The sequence below is a fragment of the Garra rufa genome, chromosome 2, assembly GCF_049309525.1.
Source record: "Garra rufa chromosome 2, GarRuf1.0, whole genome shotgun sequence".
NCBI classification, from domain to species: domain Eukaryota; kingdom Metazoa; phylum Chordata; class Actinopteri; order Cypriniformes; family Cyprinidae; genus Garra; species Garra rufa.
Window position 1 is genome coordinate 67,752,663 of NC_133362.1, and position 21,196 is coordinate 67,773,858.

The following is a 21,196-nucleotide window of genomic DNA, read 5'->3' on the forward strand; positions in this document are numbered from 1 at the left end:
CCATCAAATCGTCATTTTATCCATTTCCCGCAAATTGTTGTATAATTTCCTGAGGGATTGTACTGTTGTAAAATGCACATCGTGGTTAAAGGGGACATCCTTAAAAACCATACACTTACACATTGTGGTATATAAGGCCTTTTTTTAAAAAAAAAACATGATAGGGGGCATTATTTGGAGTCAAAAAACAACATAATTATATCGAAGTTTCCTCATAAACCAAGGTGTCCTTATAATGCTGGTGAGAACCCCAAAATGTTGTCCTCATTCAAGAACACACACACACATTCACATAACACTCTCTTTCAATATGTCTGTCTCACACATAACATCCTCTCACATGCATGTCTTTATAGCAAACATCCTCCACAAGCATGCCCTACGCAAATTATAATTACTCTGCTTTTATTATTTCTATTTATTATTTGGAGAATGTTTTATTACTAATGTTTTTTTTAATTGAACAGATGCCTGTTTAAGATGAACCCTGAGAAGGGATCAAAAGTGGAGAAGACCACATCAAGAAAGCTAACAGCAGTCAGTCCAAAGGTTCTTTCATTGATTAACAAGATTGCGGACTATGAATGGATGGACTAAAAACGTTGAGAGCCAGATCATCCTTCATTGCCTGGCAGGCTTAATATAGTTGGCGATCATTTGCTTTCGTGGTTTAATAATTTGTTTTTTTGTCCATGCCTCATGTGTTGTCAAGATGAATTCATCTGTTCCCAGGTCGTTCGGATTTGTTTATCAAATTGTTATATTTTTACAGATCTGAAAAATTCCTTTTATTGTATATTGCTGCAGTTATGATTTTTTTTTAAAATAATGGTGTACTGTTGCAGTTATAAATTGTGTTGTTGCAGAAATTTTAACTTTTGGAGTAATTTGTATATTTGAATATTGTTGCAGTTATTATATTGTTGTAGTTTTAAACAAAGAAAATAAGTAAATTGCAGTAATGCTATATTGATATTCTTGCATTTTGAGATGTTATACTCATGCAGATGAATAAATTATTAAAACAATGTTTTATGGCTGATTATTTGAGTTAAAGCAGTGTTCAAAATGGATAATTTCATGTTTTTTTACGTAACTTTCCACAATTGTAAGATTGTAATAGGGATTAATTACATAATAATTTATAATTTAGCTCAAAGGGAATCGAATATGATTCAATAGGGAATTTGAACAGAATCGCTGTTTTACGGCTGTTTCAGAGTCGACGCGCGATTCATTCACAAGTCGTCTAACAGAAACTCTGCAATGGATATTACTATCCAGAATATAGTGAAAACACTATATATAAGCACAGTAGCAAAATCAGCAGTTTAAGGCAATAACTTGTAAGCACGAAACACAAGATACTTAATAAAAATATGAATTTATTGGATAAACCTAACACATACAAACTAATCTAACATAAACACACGCATTCACACAGGTTGCAGAAAGAGAAAGTGAGGAAAGAATGAGTTTAAAGGAATGAAAATATGAAGTCCCAAGTTATAGCAATATGTGCATTTGCTTAGACCTGAACAACCATCAATCACTTAATTAACCCTCGTATTGAGTCTCTCAAAGAGGTTATTAAACTTTATCAAATGCACCAGTTCAGTTAGAACCTGGAAGTTACTTGCGTTGCCTTTGTCTGTGAAGGGAATTCCTTTCGTCGCTCGTTCCAGAAAGGGGGTTTCCCGAGGTTGCTGATTGGTTGGTGGTCGGTCAATGTGACGTCTTCTTGGGCGTTGGCTGGATACGAGAGTTGTGCGCTGGTTAGAGTTCGGGTCCGCGAAGGCGTTTGGGTCGGTCGCGGCTTGCACAAACTTAACTAGACACGAAACTCTCAACGGAAAGAAATAAAAGAATTAAAGTAATAGATAAGTGTGATGATCTCCTCATGTTTCCTTTAGATGAGGAGGCTGGCATTCAGGCCAGGCGGCGTCGAGACGCCGCGGCGCGAAGCACGTGAAGAGCGTTGTAAGGAGTGAGAAAAGTTGCAAGAGATAAGAGAGAGATTTGAGGGTGTCCTTGGTATTTAAACTCAGCTTTTGGACACATCCCAAAATGATGTCTTGACCAATTAGAACATTGGCTGAACTCCGGTGGGCTGCTGGTTCCACCTTCCAAACCATAAATCACCATGTTATCTTATTAGTCCCGTGATCCCAAATTCCCGCTCTTTGCAGAGATAAATTTGGACATGATTTCTATAACAAGACAATAATACATTTCGCAAAGAATTGAATTGCAGGAACATTTTGAGAATGCGATTTCCAACTCGGACATATCAAACATCAATATAAACCATTAAACTATTCAATAGTTATCAAAAGGGACATACACAATGAGTGATTAAAACATAATAGACAAATGTGTGGGTTACATATATGATAGGAAGTTATACATAGAAATGAGGAGTTGCTCCTTAGTTCTTTAGCACATTTTAGGCGCATATGTACATCAATAGACAGTTTTCTGTGCCCTTCTGTGAGGGTCTGTTCTCTAAGCTGGGAGGTCAAAAGTTTAGGGAAGGAATTTCCGTTGTGTCCTGTGTGTGGGGGAAAACCAACCATATCGCTAATGACTTTAATCATGTGATGTTCAAAATGTGCATCTCTTTGACCATTAATCTTGGTTACTTGCTCCAAATTTGACAATCTCCTTATTCGAAGGATTTGATTATGAAGAAGTGTCTTTGTGTTAATTTTGCAAGTTCTTGGTTAGTTAGGTCTGCTTCAGGCTGGCGTTCTGGCGCCAGGCTATGAAACGTCAGATTTATGACGGAGGCCTCTTGTGGAATTTGAGTGTGTAGATGTAAAAGTGTTTTAACTTCTGATCGAGTCTCCTAAATTGTCTGATTCTCGCTGAAATACTACACAATATTTAAGTAAAGTTCCATATTGAATATTAAAAGCTCAAGAAAATAGTTACACTGATTATTTGAGTTAAAGCAGTGTTCAAAATGGATAATTTCATGTTTTTTACGTAACTTTCCACAATATTTAAGTAAAGTTCCTTATTGAATATTAAAAGCTCAAGTAAATATTGTGTAAAATTACAGAAAAAAAAAACTGTTTTTGAATTATGGAAAAATACTGTAATTTAATGTGCCTGTTATTTTACTTTTTTTTTTTCCAGCACCCCAGCTGCTATAGATCTAGATCTATCTATCTATCTGTTACATGTTTCTCGATTAGAAATTATGTGCAGGCAATCAAGAAAAACTGAATGGGGAAACACCAGAATCTATGGGGCCATCAGAATCTATTAAGACCAATGCAAAAATGAAAGTAAATTTTAATATATATAAGGAATAATTGACGACGGGACGTAGAATTCCTAGAAAATAATGCACACCCGAGGTGGTGATGCGGTCACGACGCGAAGCAGAGTGGCCGTTACACCTCGGGTGTGCATTATTTTCTAGGAATTCAACGGACCGAAGTCAATTATTCCGCTTATACTACAGTTACCACACCTCAAGACAACGATCAAATGATATATTTCAAGACATTCGTCCGGTTTGTATCCTTAAAATGCTTTTGTGAGTAGGATTATTTTCTTACGCAGCTCATCCAACAGCTTCGTTGCTAGTTCCAAAACGTCATTTTAGACCTAGTAACGACGCTTGGGCTGTTAATAGCAAAATAATGCCGTTAATAACTGCGTCTCAGTGGCAAAAAGTTCAACTGTAAGTTCATCTGCTTTAAGATGCAGCTGTTATTACCCTGCTAGTGAGAAATGGACATGTATAGCGCTGACAATACGTTTCTGTGCTAGTATGTGACCTATTGTGTGCATGCGAGCGCGTGATTGCAAGACAGAAAAAAGTTTGTGCGTGTATATTTACTAATTTATTTATTTATTGGTTCGTTGCATATTTCTATTAGTTGCAGCAATAAATGAAACACAAAGTTCTTAGCCATATCAATATTATTTATTTGTTGTACCTTCGATAAAAACGTGCAGCAGGCCAGCCATTATTGTTTCATTTTCGATTTATATGGCTACAACTTAATTTATCTAGACCTTTGTTTTATTTATTAAAATTAAACTGCACGTTTCCATTAATTGTAAAATTCGACATTGAAAACGGCAGATCAAGCGCGGGGGGCTGTGTGTTCGCAGAGATCGCCTTTTCCTGTTGATCGTGGGTTTCTGATTTCTGATTTTCTGTGACATTTGAACTGTTGTTTCCTGAGAGGATCAGGCTCCATTGTTTTCTTTCTTTAGCCGAAGGTGTCCAATAGCTTTTTAGGCTTGTTTCGCACCTGTGCCCTGTGACAGACATTATTTGCCTGCTCTCCAGCCCTGCTTCTGTCAGAATTTGAACTGCGGTGCTTCTCAGTGAGTGGTTGGTGTATCTTTTGGATAACCCGACTGCCTCGCTGATGCGTGGAAGCATATTTCCGAGGAAGTTCACACCCATCGGTTCGCGGGTATACCAGAACTCTCGCCCGTCGAGCTCCTCCTGTGGGGCTTTCAGTGGATGAAGATAGAAGGATGTGGCATCAGGTGGGCATTTAGCGATGTATTTCTTGAAACTTTTGACTGGGCAAAAGGGGTCACTTGAATTAGCAAACATAAAAACTCGGTAGCAGTCTTTGTTAGGATCAGTGGGCTTTTTGTGGTTTTTTGTTTCAGCATTGTAAGACAAGCAAACATATTCATCTCCATTTTCGTCTTTTTTAATAACGAACGAATGCTTTCTCAATTCTCGATTTCCTTCACGGCCCCTTCTTGCCAGGTTCAGCTGAACATCAAACCAGACCTTGCGAACCAGTCCGGCTGCTGTGTCTGGTGACAGATACGGAGAGTTGCGAATGCGCTGTATTTCAGCGATGGAGATGGGAGGATGAAGAAAACTGGTGTCTTTTCCAGCCTTGCGAAACTTTTTGAGGACGGCCCTGAATACGTCGTTTGATGACTTGAATTCGGATTGACCAGTGATGTTATATCTGGACATAAAGCGGTTCAGTCCTGCTCTTAGGGAAATAAAACTTGACATGGAGTACTCTGCGCCGGATGCGTTTCGGACAGTGGCATAGAAAGCTCGCAGCTGGGTATTTAAAGCGTCTGCTCCCTCTCTCTCTACCTCATCCACAGACATATTTTTGGCCTTAAGCCAATCATTAAACACATTAACTGCCCAAGCTGTTGTTTTTTTGGTGTTTTCTTCATGTTTTTCTCCTTCGAGTATGTCTAGCTGTTCTTCGCTGATCGTTTTATGTCTTTTGTTCTTGCCGGCTGCTTTTGATGTCCGCTTCCGTTTATGTTGTTTTTCATCTGGACTGTCCAATACTGCTGCCGCCCAGTTGTTAAAATTTTCATATTTACCATAAATATTAAAATGTACGTGCGGAAAATGGTCTGCCATGTTGTTGTTGTTGTTGTTTGTGTATGCAAATGTCCGTTATTACAGTTATAACTATGCGAAGTGATATGGAACTGTAATTCGGTCAAAAGCTGTCTGGAACTTGTGGTACTTTTCAGTTTAAATCTGGTCTCTCCTATTGCTGAGCTTGAATAAAACTTTTGAACTTTGACAGATTGACTCCAGACCATTTTTGAACACGCATGGGACTCTTTGAAAGTCCAACAAACTACATTCGCCGTGCGTTTCCCTGAATATAATGCACACCTCTAGAACGTTCGTCAGCCAATCAGATTCAAGGATTCAACGGCCCTGTAGTATAAGCCTACATAAACCATACTTATACTTTTAGAATTTTATAAAAAAGTTTATTTACAGATTAATTCAAGTAAAATTACATTTTTATTATTTTTTTTATTTCTGACGGTTTTCGTAGCACAACTTGATGTATTTGATGAAACTGTCCAAAATCGCTTTGAGATCTGGGACGCAAAGGCAACTTTTTCCACCTTTGACCACAAGATGTCATTAGTGTGCAACGTGTTGAAAAGCTTCGAGTAATGAACCTTTTTACGATTCAGTTGAGGGGAAAGCTTTAGTGCTTCGAAAAGCTTCATTTTCCCATCACTATTATATTTATGATGCATTTATTTTACATAGCTTGTAAAAACGCTTGGTTAAAACTTTAAAACCACAAACCTTTCTTCAGGTGAACCACAAGCAGATGAGGAGCACAGCGCATCTTAATGACGTCACGTCACCAGAGCAAAATAAAAGTTAATTGGTGCACTGCTCTCTAGAATCACAAACACATCAAAGAAATGTTGATTATTGAATAGAATTTCGTACCCATATGATGATGCATTTCTAAAGTTATTAACATCGCAAATCTATCGTATTTTTCTCTATTTTTTAAGTGATGTTTCATTAACAAATTTCAGGAGGAGCTCGCGCAGATAATTAACACGGCCAATTCATCATCAGCAATCACTCCCTATCCAGTCACTCTCCCTATCCAATTACTACAGTCCCTTTAAATAACCAAGCAGTCCTAGCTTCACTTATCTCTGATTTCAGCATCCCTCCCACCCCCCCTTTTTATTTTCTCTTCACCTCCAGCTAGGGGGAGCGCTATTGGGTTCGGGCCAAATGCCGAGCTCGGACCCCTCTTCCTGGGCAGGGGGAGTGCCCCGGGCTCGGGAATGACTACCGAGCTCGGGGCCCTCTCCCGGACAGCATGCCAAACACGCTTAACTTTTACGCTGTTTATTATATGCAAGAGCGAACTCGTGAAATAGCCTATCCTGTAGAATTCACAATCTGTAGTTATTTAGGTAGGTCATTCTTTCTTTCTTTTTCTTTTTTTTTAATACTGCAGGAAATAATAACTCATGCAAGAAACTACTTTCCTTTTTTGGATTATTTCTGCAGTCCTGCAGGAATGATAAAATCCTGCATGATTTTTCACTTGTGTGTGCTGGGTTTTCTGTTGTACTGAAGGGTCCATTCTAAAACCTGTAGGAATTTGCTGCATATTGCCAATGTGCCCTGCAGGATTTCATTATTCCTGCAGGTATCCTGCAGCAAAAAAAAAATGGGAATCCTGCAGGATTCCTTAAAGCATGCTGGATCATCCTGCATGTTTCTAAAAACCTGTAGGAATTGCCTGCACATATTGTCAATTTGTCCTGCAGAATTTTATAATTCCTACAGGATACCAGTAGGTATCCTGCAGAAAAAATGAAAATCCTGCAGGATTCCTGTAGGGTTTTTTTGTAAGGGAACCGGAACTGCCGTCTCCCCACTCGGAGACGTTCTTCGATATTCAATTGTTGCGTGACATAGGCCTATAGAAGACAAACCAACACAATTCCCATTAACCCATTACAAAATTTTATGAGGGTTTTTATTATTTTATTTATTTATAGATTTATTTTTTCACCAGGGTATTTGCTGTTCACCACAGTATTTGTGTAATGTGTACAAATTATTTCTTCTTTACAGTTATCACAGTGCAACAAAATAGATTTTATATATATATATGTATATAAAGGTCCAGAACTAATTTTGTAGACTCAAATTAATATAAATAAAAAGTTTTACTTTTGAGTTATATAAAGTGTTGTGGTGTTTATTGATTTAAAAAAAGAACAATAATTATTTTATATATCTATAAGTCACTGAGTGAATTAATAGTTAACAAAAGCAATCATTTTTTTAAAATTAAATAAGGCTGAATGAAAAAAAAAATCTTCCAACTAAAGACAGCTGAGTCGCATTCAAACGCAGAAGCAGAGGGAGTTTCCATGGAAACGGGTGTCAACACTTTAACTGACAGCCACTAGAGACGTCTCTTGCTGCGTTTTTCACAGTTCTGAGGTGAGTTTAGTCCCTAAAATTACACAAATAATATATACAACTGTTCCTGACACCTTTCTTACTTGTATTTGACTCACTTCTGTTGAATATTTACTTCATAGAAATAGTTTACAGTCTTCGAAAAAGTCTGTTAGCATGTCAACCTTTTTCAGAAGAGAAAACTAGTCTAACTCAAGATTGAGCTCTTATTTACGTAAGTTTTGAATTTTAATCACATCTTTATGTGTAGATGAGCGATTTTGTTAGCTTTGTAAAGGGTTTGCTGGCAGTTTGTAAATGGTTTATTGGAAGTTGTCTAACTGGTGATTGATGGCAGGTGTATGTAATGATGAATGCTGAACGAGACACTGGTGAAGGAGAGCTGAGGGAAACTCTGACAATAATAGACAATAATAATGTTCTGTATTGTACTTCTGTTATTAAAATTTTATTATATTAAAAATGTCTGTGAATCAATTTTGTGTTTAAGATTTACCATGTAATATTTTAAATAATTAATAGGTGTGGCATAAATATGGTTAAATTATGGCTTTTGATTTATCAGCCACATGTGGTCCACGTACGGGCCATAGCCCTTTACAGAATTCAACCATATAAGGATACCATATAAGATCCATATTTCAACCAGATCTGTTTTCATGATTTGGCTCATTTTAGGTTGGGTTATGGCACTGTTTTGGCTTGGTTCTGGCTAAAAAGATGTGGACCAGATTTGGGCTGAGGAACCAAAACTTATCTGCGCCACACTTTAGCTGTTGGTATGGGCCAGATCCGGCCCAGAGGAAATTTGCTGACTGGGAAACTGCTTATTGCATTGTATTATATCAGCAAAGAATTTGCATGTTAATCTGTTAACATGTTCTCCTCCTCTAATCTCATCTGTCCTGTTTCAGAATGGGCAGTGTGTTGGCTGTCTTTGTGCCTGAGAGTTCTTCACCTAGACATCAGGAGACGAAGCCTCTCCTTCCAAACCCCGGAAGGTATGAAGAGTGTCATTGCAAATGCAAAGGTAAGAAAATAATTCCTTTCTTGAATGATTATGATTTTTTTTTTTAAACTATATACTACATATTTACAGATGGTGAGCTATGTTTGTGTACATAAATAAATAAAATATTCAAATTAAAAATATACACATTTACCAGGGTTTCCGCGGGGTCTTAAAAAGTCTTAAATTCGCTGTTCTAGGTCTTAAATAATTTTACACAGGTCTTATTTTTCCGATGTCCATGTAACGCTACCTCTAATGCTCATTTAAATTCTCTTTTTGTTGTTGTTGCTTGGTTTTCGTGGTGTTGTAGTTCTTTATTTCACTAGTCCAAATATAATTTGCTGTATTACAACTACAAATGAGACCAACATGCAATAGCCAATCGGCTTTCTGTTATCGGCGCGAGTCTCTCTCGGATTGGTGGCTCCTCACTGCTTAGGCAAGGCCCACACTGCAGCTCTGCAAACCCCAAATCCGTGTCACTTTTGGATCAGAGCCAACACTAGTTAGTTCTCAATCCATAGGGACCATGTGACGTCACTGTGCTTTATCGCCGCCATTTTTGTGTCCGCGCTACCTATTTCAGTCTATGGTCACAGCAGCCACAACTACCAGAGGAAGATCAACAAAACTCCCAGACTGTTCACAACAAGGATACAATATGCCCGGGATCTGTTATTCTGTTAGCTCTAACAACAATCATCAGAAAAAAACCTAACTACAGTTTTATTCGATCTCAGCAGTGCTTGAAGTGGGTCGGTATGCATACAGTATAGCCTTTAGTGTACCGGTGTCATTCACGCAGGTGCTTTTCACAGCAAGGGTGTTTTTTTCGGCACAACAAGAGTAGTGGAATAATAATTAATTATTGAATAAGATTGTGAATCAGTACATTATAACCAAAATAATGCCTTAAAATGAAAAGAAGCATTTTTTTGCGATTACATCATTTTGAACCGATCAACTCGTGAGTCCAAAGATGTAGTAAACAAGAAAGCAATCGAACAGTAAGTTCAAAACAGTGCTAATGCAGAGAATTGTGACTTACAGTACATCCAGATGCCGTAAATTATTTGTTTCAGTGTGTATTTGGCTTAAGAGCAAGATTATGTTTTAGATTATGCAGTGTTTAGTGAATTATGAAAATTAAATAATAAACGCTAAACTATTGTACTACATAGCGTTCGTCATTGCAACGCCTGCAGTAAAGTATATGTAAAAAGGTTCTCAAAAATAATCATATTTGTTTTGCTAAAACTATTTATGTACAATTACTCTAAAAATTATTTGTCATACAAAATGGCACACAAGTTACACACAAACCATCGTCCCGAGTAAATGGTACCATTGTGAATTGTGACTGGCTGCACAAGTGGTGTAATAAACTAAACTAAAATGTTATTGCAGCCATATAGCTTGAATGAATACAAATGCATATTTTAAATAAAGAAATCTCTTGCTTTTGGTGCTTGAATTTGTGCTTCAATGAGATCCAGGTTTAGGAATACACAAGACGTGAAAGACGTCTTCCCTCAGGTATATTTTATGTTTTCTTGGCTTGCTGGATGTTGGGCTTATGCTCAATAAGCACTTTTTTTTTTTGCATTCGCCAAAACTAATTTGCCGAAATCTAAGCGTGGACTGTAAAAGGGAATTAGTGCCGTCAGCGCGAGTCCCGTTCGCTGTGAAGTAGTGACCAGGATTCTTCAAGGTCTTAAAGCCTTCATCGAGCGACTACGTTCACAATAATTTACACTTTTTGTCCTAAACATACAATCAAGTCAAATACACAGTGTGGGAAGTAGTAGTAAAAAGTAATTTCTTATTTCAATTTATTATTAAATCTCATTTAGATGCGCTGTGTCTGTTGTCATATCGGACACAAATATGGCGGCGAGCATAGCGGAAGTGACGTCTTTGGTACCCATGAATAATAATAATAATACATATAGGTCAAGCTAGCTGACCACCAGCCTTTGAGATACTTTTAAAATGTTTATTTTACCTGCCCGACCAAACAAATAGCCTGATTAAAACTGAAGTGACAAAAACAACCAGAGAAACATCAAAATGCATGAAAGATTCCTATTTTAATCTATTCAACGTAAACGGCAATTGGTAATGAGTAGTGTATTTCTGGTCTCTTTGTGAGAGACTTCAAAACAAACAAGCGTAACAGCACTCATAAAGAAATTACATGACATTAATTTTAGTTTAATAAACTAGTTAGTCAAGTAGTTACTTACATTGTAGATGACAGATTAACTGTTTTGTTCTGTTTCACCAACGAAAATAGTTCCAAACAAGGATCACAGCAGAAGTACAGCACATTCTCCAAGAAACATTTTACTACTAATCGATTCAGAGTTTGGCTTGAATCAGTCGAAATAACTCACTCATGAAGTGACTTACTGCCACCTGCTGGTAGTTTAGTAGCCTATGTTTAAAAGTATGCATCCCCAGCCCAGCATTTCCAATTTGTATATTCATAAATGGATTTAAAACATTAATCTCATAACATCATTTATTGCATTTTTAATTTTGCAGTGTAAATTATGTAATCTGACGGCTAACAGCCATATAGAATTTATTGAAAAATTGTAATGATTGCAAAGGAAAACATTTCAAAAAGGAAAAAAAAGGTGAATCAAATATGCAGATTTAAGATGTAAAAGTTAATAGAGCACTGATGAAAATATGCAGGGCCGCTGCTGGCCAAATGGGTGCCCTAAGCAGAAATTTACTTTTGTGCCCCTCCCCCAAATATTACAGAAGTAAAAATAAAATAATAAAAAACACCTACTATAGGGGCCAAAATAGAACTTTATTCAAATAGATGTAAATAGTAAATACATAAATAAATTGTATCATTTATAAATTACAATTGCAGCTCTACAGCAAAAAATACAAACTAAAATTACACTTTAAATAAAACATTTAAAAATGTGAAATCTTAATAAAATAAACAATAATAAACTGAAATAAAATCAACACTGTCATCTGCTGGAGCTTTCCAAAGTTCAAAATTTACAAAGGCACACTTCTGCTTTTTCTTGAGGCAAAGTCGTAAATGAGCTCTTCATTTGATAAAGCCTTTGCTATTTGACAATAAAGCAGACAAGGGTTATGATGTCCACATATTTTTGTTGAGGAAATGATAGGAAAGATTAAGTGGATATTTTAATTAAATGTTTGGTCAATATTAAACAAGGAATTCGATCATCATGTAAGTGTAACAACTGCATTTACCAGGCCTTTGGTGCCCTTTTCAGGCATTTCTATTAAAATTGTAATGTAAACTGTTAATTTTGTATTAGATTATGTATTTTAACACTGTTATTTAATTACACTATATGGTCATTATTAATCAATAATCATAATTACCATAATTGTTTTAATATACTGCATTTAAATCATTTTGTTTACTTAGATCTGCCTGTATTCATATTAAGAAAGATGCGTTAGTCGTGAAATTATTACCGACATTAAAACACATTATTAACGTCGACAGAATAATATAAAGTTTCACAGGATTATGAAAGTACCTGAAAGTGATTCACGGGCTTCATCTTGGGCTTTTTTTTCTTTCGTTTCTCGGCGCCGGACTGTTGATGTCTCTTTCCAGGACCAGGCATATTGTTCATCAATTATTATCATCATTTTTGGCCAAATAGGCAGCCGTAAACAGAGGTGAGGGCGTGTCACCACGTGTGCTTACTAGCCTAGTCTGCGTTCACCGTAAAATGCAATATATACATTTATATTTTTGTTTATTTGTGTTTGTATATTACTAATATTAATTTATTATTATAATATATAAAAACGATTTTTTTTGAGCAGCTGGGATGGTGCCCCCCGGGAGTTGGTGCCCTACGCAGACTGCGTACTCTGCGTATAGGGAGCGGCGGTACTGAAAATATGCCTCAGAATAAATAGTTTACATCACCAGATATCTCTAAGTGGTACTTTTATGGGGATATTTTGTGTGGAATAGTATCTGCTGATATGAAAAGTTCACTGTATATCATAGTAATACATATAATTTATGACAGCCATGAAATATTGTTTACTTTTTACATTAAATGTTACATATTTATATGCATGTAATGTAACGTGTTTCCATTACAGGTTTAGGTCTTAAATTTCATATAAGGTGGTATTAAAAAGGTCTTAAAAAGTCTTAAATTTCACTTGTTCATATCTGCAGAAACCCTGATTTACAGACGGTGAGCCCTACAACCTACTGCCGCCTGAATGCTGCTGTGCCAATTCTTCAGCTTTATTTCAAAGATGGATCTGACCTTCATCCCAGCCTGCAGCTTTCACGACAGTCCATCACGTCCCTCATCGCTGCTTTGAAGTCAGATTTTGACCATGGCTGGGAAACAGATATTGAGGTTTGACATCCCAAAGTCCACGGTGGATGACATTGTGCACAGAATCAGCAGGGCAGTCATCTGTATTTTGAAAATGGTGATCGCTTTCCCGACCCCGGATGATCTGGAGGTAGTGGAGGGAGGTTTTGCCCAGCTGGCTGGGTCTCCAGCTTTCTGCACGGTAGCTGGTGCAATAGACGGCTGCCACATCCAGATCAAAGCACCTGCAAGTGACCCCATGCTATTTCAACAGGAAGCTGTTCCACTCTGTTCAGCTGCAGGCCATCACCGACCACAAGGGGAAGTTCATTGATGTCTTTGTTGGGTATCCTGGGTCGGTGCATGATGCCAGGGTGCTTAAGAACGGCCCTGTTTACTCTGGCCGCTTATATCCACCTGCAGGAAAATGCATCCTCGGAGATGGTGGGTACCCCTGTTTGAGCGCGCCCATCTGCCTCATCACCCCGTACAGAATCCTGTTCAGGCTCGCTTCAACGTCAAGCATGCTCGTGCACGCAACGTTGTTGAAAGAGCCTTCGGGATGCTGAAGACACGCTGGAGGTCCATCTTCTTCAAGGCCCTGGAAGTGAGCCCTGCATTTGTGCCAGAAGTTGTTGCTTGCTGTGCAGTGCTCCACAACTTCTGTCTTTAGAACGAGGACATTGTTGATGCAGAGGTTGTGGAGGATCCTGCCGATGACCCACCTGAACCCCAAAACACAGAAGCCAGACAACTGTGTGCCTGCTCTTCATGAGCATGATTACCTGTAAGACAATTTAACAGGTAAAGACTTTGCAAATCAGTTCTTGTTCTCACATTGAAATCGTTTAAGCATGTCTATGTTAGCTAGTTAATATGTAAATAGTTAGGTGTGTGTGGGTGGGCACAGCCCACAGGGTGTTGTGATGCAAAAAAATGCAGTAGTAGTTAGAGAGAGGTGGAAGTGCATAGCATCTGTGTGCATCCATCTTGCTTACGGCTCACTGCCACTGGCAGTGTGATGAAAAAGCAGTATTTTTCAGGGTTTATGAAAACCGTTTTATGAAAGTAAATTTATGAAAAGTTAAAGGGAATACAACTAATCAGTACTTAGGATGCAAAATTATGATACATTTACGTTTAATCACTTAGCGAACACTTATCCAAAGCGACTTACAAATGAGGACAATGGAAGCAATCAAATCAACAATGCTATGTAAGCTCTGACAAGTCTCAGATTAGCTTGTAGCAAGGATCTTTTAATTATATAGTAAATAAAAAGAAAACGGATATAAAAAGAATAGTGCAAGCAATTTTTTGTTAACTGTAAAATAAACAGAAAAAAAATAGAAAATATAAAAAGTTTTTTGTTAAAAAAATTATACAAGAAGCCTTGTTTTCTGTGAAATTGAACAAAATGAAGTTCATGATTAAAACAAGGACAATCTCTCTGACCATTCTTTGTATCCCACCTTTTCAAGTGCCACATTTGGTCAATTATGCGGCATTGTACATTACTGGCAAATCGTAGCAGTAGTTTGACCAACGTAGAAAAGTAGTTTTACCAATAACATGCAGACAGTAGTTCCTTTCACAGGCGTTTCAAGTGTTGTGCTCGAGACCCAGCCTTCTTTCTCATTCATCAGTGCTTTCATTTCTGTATTTACTGGTAAAGTCATACTGGTAATTTGACAGCAATTTACCGGGATTTCTGTGTGAAAGGGGCTATTGTCAATGCCTGCATGTTATAGGTCAAGCTATTGTTGTGATTCACCTTCAGAAAATATGAAAACTGAAAAATTAAGCCAGCACCTAGATATTTTAGGCAATATAGAAATCCTGGCCAGGACATGTCTAGGTAAAATAAATAAATAAAAAAGAGGAAGAATGGGTCAACATTTACAGTATGCGAAAAACAGTACTATCATTGAATTCATAGTGTGTTTTATTAGGGAAAGGAAATGTGCTGTGCTGCATTCACACACCATGTCATAATTACTGTAAAAAAGCTCTGTATGTTACAAATAGACCTTGTGGTACTTTGTCTCCCTTGATGAAGTGAGAGCAGGTTTACGCGACGTGGAGATCCTTATCATCGACGAGGTATCCATGATCTCAAAGGATATGTTCGCTTACATCAACTGGAGATTTCAGCAGATCAAAGGCAGCAAGAAGCCTTTTGGAGGGATCTCTTGTCTCGCTGTAGGGGATTATTATCAGCTGCCCACGACAGGTAAAGCCAAACCGCTGTGCGTGTTTGAAGAGGATGTGCTGGACTTCTGGAAGGACAATTTTCAAATCGTCACCCTGACAGAGATCATGCGCCAGAAAGAAGACCTCGCTTTCGCTCAGCTGTTGAACCGACTGCGAGCAAAGCCGAAGGCCGAACCTCTCAGGGAAGATGATAGAACTTTGTTACCCCAGGCTGTGAAGAATTCAGAAGACTGTCCGTGTGAAGCACTGCACATATTCGCCACCAACAAAGAAGCCCTTAAGTACAATACCGAGACTGTGCAGGCCCTTTACGCTGACATCATAACATTTGATGCCGAAGACTACAGGAAAGACCCCACAACAGGAGGGATGAAGAGACTACGCAACCCGCCACTGGAAAAAAGGACAACTTACTTGACACCATAGAAGTTGCCGTGGGAGTTTGTGTAATGGTGACCAGGAATCTGGACGTAAAAGACGGAATCGTCAACGGATGTTTTGGCAGGATTGCAAACATCATCACCAAAACGAAGGATGGAATCGCCACAGTGGAGATGCTAGGCCTTCAACTCGACAATCTGAACGCTGGCCAGAAACATCGCAAGAAAGTAGGAGGTGAAGACGACGTCTTGGTCTACATCGAGAGATCCGAAGAGACTCTGAGGAAAGGAGCGGTTTCCCATCAAGTTAGCTTACGCCTGCACAGCCCACAAAGTTCAAGGCATGACGATGCAGTCTGCAGTAGTGTCCTTGAAGAAGATTTTTGAGCCAGGAATGGCCTACGTTGCCCTTAGCAGAACCACTTCCCTACGTGGATTACACATCACAGACTTCGAAGAGAAAAAGATATATGTTAATCCAGAAATCACAGCCTCTTTGCAGGCCATGAGGAGAGCACCAGTCGAAGAAATTATGCCACTTCTGCGGCACGTTAAGGAGAACAGGCAGGAACATACCCTCACCATCATTCACCACAACACAGAAGGACTTGAACCCCACATCGAGGACATCAGATGGTATCATGAGCTGCGTCACGCGGATTTTCTTTGTCTGACGGAAACACACCTGTCCGGATCGTCTACTTCATCGGATCTCCAATTGGACGGATATAACCTATTTACCCACAACAGACACGTCTCCTACTCCACGCATCAAGACATTGGAAAGAAGAACGGAGGTGGAGTCGCAATATATTGCAAGGAGCACATTCCAGCTCAGCCCCGGCAATATATACAAAATGTGACCGATCTGGAGTTCGTTGTCATCAAATTAGATTCGCCAATAAAGGCAGCAATTGTAGCAGTGTATAGGCCGCCACAGTACAACGTTGGAGATTTTTTTGACTAACCTGAAGGGTATGCTGGATTATTTTGACCTCGTACACGACGACCTTGTCATCGTCTGTGGAGACTTTAATGAGGACCTCCTACACACTGGGAAAAAACGAGTCTGGAGTTGTTTCAAGCTCGAGGATACACCCAACTGATTACAACAGCCACGACGGAAAAACACACACTACTTGATCACATCTACATTTCAAATCCGGACCTCTGCCTTCAGTCGGGTGTGTTACAGAGCTACCACAGTTACCACAATCCTGTGTACTGTGTGTTGCGCTTGATATAGGTGGTTTTGTTTTGGTTGTCGTTGGGAAATGTTTTGCAGTGTTATGCCAACTTGTTTTGCTTGCATGGTTGTTTATGTGTTATGCCATACAGAACCGTTCGGACCAAGCATTCTTTTAAGGATGGTGGTTGGGTTCAGACAGCCTTAGCTAACGGGTTGGCTTGTATGGTTGAGTTTTGGTGTTAGGCCATACAGAACCGTTGGGACCAAGCATGCATTAACGGTGCGGGTTGGGCTCCGACAACCTTAGGCAACGGGTTGGCGTGTATGGTTGTGTTTTGGTGTTAGGCCATACGGAACCGTGGCTCTGAGCATGCATTAACAGTGCCAGTGGGCTCAGAACAGCCTTAGCCAACGGGTTGGTACGTATGGTTGAGTTGTGGTGAGACGTATAGTCGTCTTGAGGTTTTATGGCGCTGAGCTAGCAGGAAAGAAGAGCAGCACCTACAGCAGCAGGAAGGACGAAGATAGAAGTAGATTCAGGCAGATTCAGGGAGGACACTGGCAGCAGCACCAGTGACAGACAGGATACAGTGAGGATTATTGTGGCAGCTCCAGGGAAGCAGTAAGTGAGTAACATCACTAACATGAAGATAGCAAGGTAAAGGGGGAGGTAGTAAGACACTAGTAAGACACTATTATATTAGAAGTTTTAATTTTAATTTGTTCGACAATCTGTACTAAATGTGTTATATGCAGTTATTGAACTGTTATTCTGTCATTAATATGTGCCCTTCTGTAAAGTTGCAGGAAGAGACAAAAGCAGTCATGTCCAAGACTGGATGCGACTCTGCAATATACCATCCAAAGCTAAGTGTTTAAACATTTTGATTCAATCACTGTACTACTGCACATCATAACCACATTTATAAGAAAATGTTAATTCTAATCTCATTTTGATGTTGATGTTTTTCAGCAGTTGAAGTCAGAATGCCTGAGAAGATCGAGTGTGCTACAACACTAATGATGACAGCATCTGAATACCGGCATCTGTGGTAAGCATAAGATTAGAATTGGTTTTGAAGTTTGGAAGATTGTTTTGTGACTAAATAAAAACAAGTAGTGTCTTTCTGTAAAGTTAAGTTGTGAATTTACTTTTATTTACTACTTTAGTATTTGTGTATGATAATGATCCTATTATTCATTTATTATTTACAGGATGGGACCAGTAGTTGATGGCACTGAAGACCAGAGCAAAGGACAATGCTGAAGACAGAAGAAGCAGAGAAATATGCATACTAAAGCACTGATGTAAGTTCATAAATACTTCTAGTAAAATCTAGTGTTTCAGTCCATTTTATTATATACTGAGCTTAGAATTTTAAAGTGTAAATGGTTCTCTTGCAAGACAAATCACACCCGTCTTTCAAACTTTGTTTTTCATAAGGCTTGTGGAGTCAAAACAATTCAAATAAATTTACTAACGGTATCACATCTGTTATACTTCCTCTACCACAGGACATCCAGCCTGCAAGAAGAGTCAGATCCAGTGGCTAGATGGCGGGCGATCCTTCATCTAATAATCCGAAGACCAGTTAATTTTAATATGTTTAGAAATTATTTGACCATACAACATAATTGGTTTAATTTCTAAATATATTAATATTCGTTATATTAGGTTAAATGAATGTGTTTTTGCAATGTTTGCGCCATGCCAGAAGAGGATGGGTTTCCCCCTTTGTTGAGTCGGGTTCCTCTCAAGGTTTTTACCTCCTGACTTTATGGAGTTTTTTCCTTGCCACTGTCGCCTTTGGCTTGCTCACTGGGGGTGTTGTGCCAGATCCTGTCTCTTTCTCTGGTCCTTTCCAACTAGGGTTTCCAAAACAGGGGTTTTTGAGTTGATTAAAATCGTGTAAATAATTAATTAGTATTAAATTAAATATAGGACTGCACAATTATTAAAAATTAAAAATAAACCATGTTATGGCGATTATCAAAACTAAACCAGCTGCAATTCTTTAAACCACTGTATAAGTGTATATATATATATATATATATAAAAAAATATATATATATAATACGTAAAAATATAATGTGTATCTATCTGAGCATCTGCATGTATTTACATTTATGTGACTATATGTATATATCTTTATTAATTTATATGTAACTGTCTATATATATATAATTATAAACAAAGTTTTATTTCAAAATAATAATTAAGTGATGTTTAAAATAAGTGTTTTACAATTTAAAGCTTAGTTATATTTTATTATATATTGAGTAACATAAATTTATTTTATAATTCTGTAAAGTAAAATGGTGATATTCATATTTTATATTATACAGTACAATTGTCACATTGCAACAGTAATATTTCGGTTTTCACTTTTATAAATTTAATAGTGGTAATACAATAAGGGTATAATATTTAAATGACTTCACTGAAATAATGTTTACTGGTAGTCAATAAAACACTTTAGGATCTAGATGCGTGACTGGGATCAGGATTGGTGGACAGGATTTGGCACAACAGGTGCTTTTCTTAATTTTAATAAACATTTTAGGTGAATTGGCAAATCAAGCCTGTTTGTCTTTATTGAATGGTACATTGAGATGGTAAGAACTTACTTTTAAATAAGGTTTATACATTTCTCTAAATGAAGACCACATTAAGTGTAAATATTTATTTGTTTTATTATAATTCTGCAAATTAACTAAGTGTACTTATCCAAGACCACAATATGTCTGAATATCCAATAAGCAAACTTTAGTATCTAAACCTGAAAAAAAAAAATCACACTCTTACTTGATCTGGAAAGGTATCATTAATCATTTGAGTTTTCACTTCCTGGATTGCTGTTGTAGCTCAGAAGATCATTCACTGCTTATGACACTCATATGTTGAACTGCATGCTAGTACAGTACTACTCGTACTATTTTAGTCTGTCTTTCTGTGGCAGAAATAATACAAGTGTTATGTAGGTTTGTAGTTCTAAATTCAGCAGCATTACATTTTTTTATAACCTGCCTATGTCTCATCTGATAACAAATGTCTGCTTTACTTTCACTTTGTGCTCAATACATAACAGACAAACATTTCTACGTGATTTTATTGAATCACTTTAACTATGGAGCCTGTTCACAAACTTTTGTGGTGAGTCAAATCTGCAATATTGCAATGTTTGTTAGGGTTTTTTTTTTTTTATTGATGCACATTTATTTAATCATATATCCACCTCACTGAAAACGAATGACAAACATAATTTTGTAGATATACAGTAGTCAACATTTGAAGTGGATCAAAACCTTTCAATAAATTTGTCCTAAAAGCATAAAGAATTATCCTTGTCTTAGAACCACTTTGATGACCTTTTTTGATCCCCTTCAGATGTTGACTACTATATGGTATTTTTTTATGTATGGACTAATAGCACTTCTCTCTCTCTCTCTATATATATATATAAAATTTACAATCTCTGAAAATTGAACCCCATCCAACCTGGACAGTTCACTTTTCTTCTCTGTTATATCTTTATTATTGATAAACACTACATGTGTTTTGCCATGGCGTTGTTGATGGATGCCTGATGCCTGGCTTTTTTCATCTTCCGGCCTTTAGTATTGTGGTATTGGTGCTGAAATTGCTTAAAAGTCCTCATTGGAGTGCTGAAAGGTTGAGAGCATGACATCTAGAAGCTGGCTCTATCTCATGCCTTCCTTCCCAAGTCTCTGGACTATTCAGAAGACCCAGGTTTGGTTTCCAGGTGACCTTAGCTGTCCTCTCAGCCCATTTGATATAGCTGTGACTGAGTACAATTTTCTCTAAAATATTGTGTTAAAACTATTTATTAATGCATTTATTTACTTTTTATTAATTATACACAAAATGAAAACCGAAAACGGAGTGTCTATTCATACTAACTCCGCCCACCAATGTTGGTCAACAGCACAAAAATGGGAGTTGAACGTCAGCTTCTGTGGTCTCGTCTTTTTCAAGTTTTATTAATAGTAGAAAATCCTGCTATTTTAAATAAAAGTGTAAAAAAGATCTATACTTATTTGCAAATTCTGTACAAGCTTAGAGCACGTCTCTATCTCAGCAGCTCGGTCCAAAAACTCTTCCTCTGCATATGCTGTGAGTTTAGAATGCTTAACAATCATCTCGGAAAAAAGTGTGTGTGTGTGTGTGTGTGTGTGTGTGTGTGTTTGTTTTTGTGACATATCAGGACACAAATTGGTGTAATAACATGGGTATGACATAGGTATTACAAGGAGAGGGTGACTTATGAGGACATTGCCCATGTCCCCACT

The 21,196-nt window shown here is 37.8% G+C and overlaps 1 protein-coding gene and 1 long non-coding RNA gene across 4 annotated transcripts in view; one reads left to right on the plus strand and one right to left on the minus strand.

The window, feature by feature from the left end:
• LOC141326062 (uncharacterized) overlaps window positions 1-21,196 on the minus strand; it is a 629,392-nt gene that overhangs the window by 49,036 nt on the left and 559,160 nt on the right. The window lies entirely within an intron of this gene.
• Window positions 7,698-18,990, plus strand: LOC141325700 (uncharacterized). 3 transcript variants are annotated; one of them, XR_012353813.1, is made up of 7 exons: window positions 7,698-7,756; window positions 8,650-8,765; window positions 12,955-13,906; window positions 15,162-15,335; window positions 17,687-17,937; window positions 18,101-18,193; window positions 18,401-18,990. It is a non-coding gene; the product is annotated as an uncharacterized lncRNA (long non-coding RNA). The 3 variants fall into 3 exon arrangements; XR_012353811.1 differs by lacking the exon at window positions 15,162-15,335 and having other exon boundaries at window positions 18,401-18,980; XR_012353812.1 differs by lacking the exons at window positions 7,698-7,756; window positions 15,162-15,335 and adding an exon at window positions 7,858-7,949 and having other exon boundaries at window positions 18,401-18,980.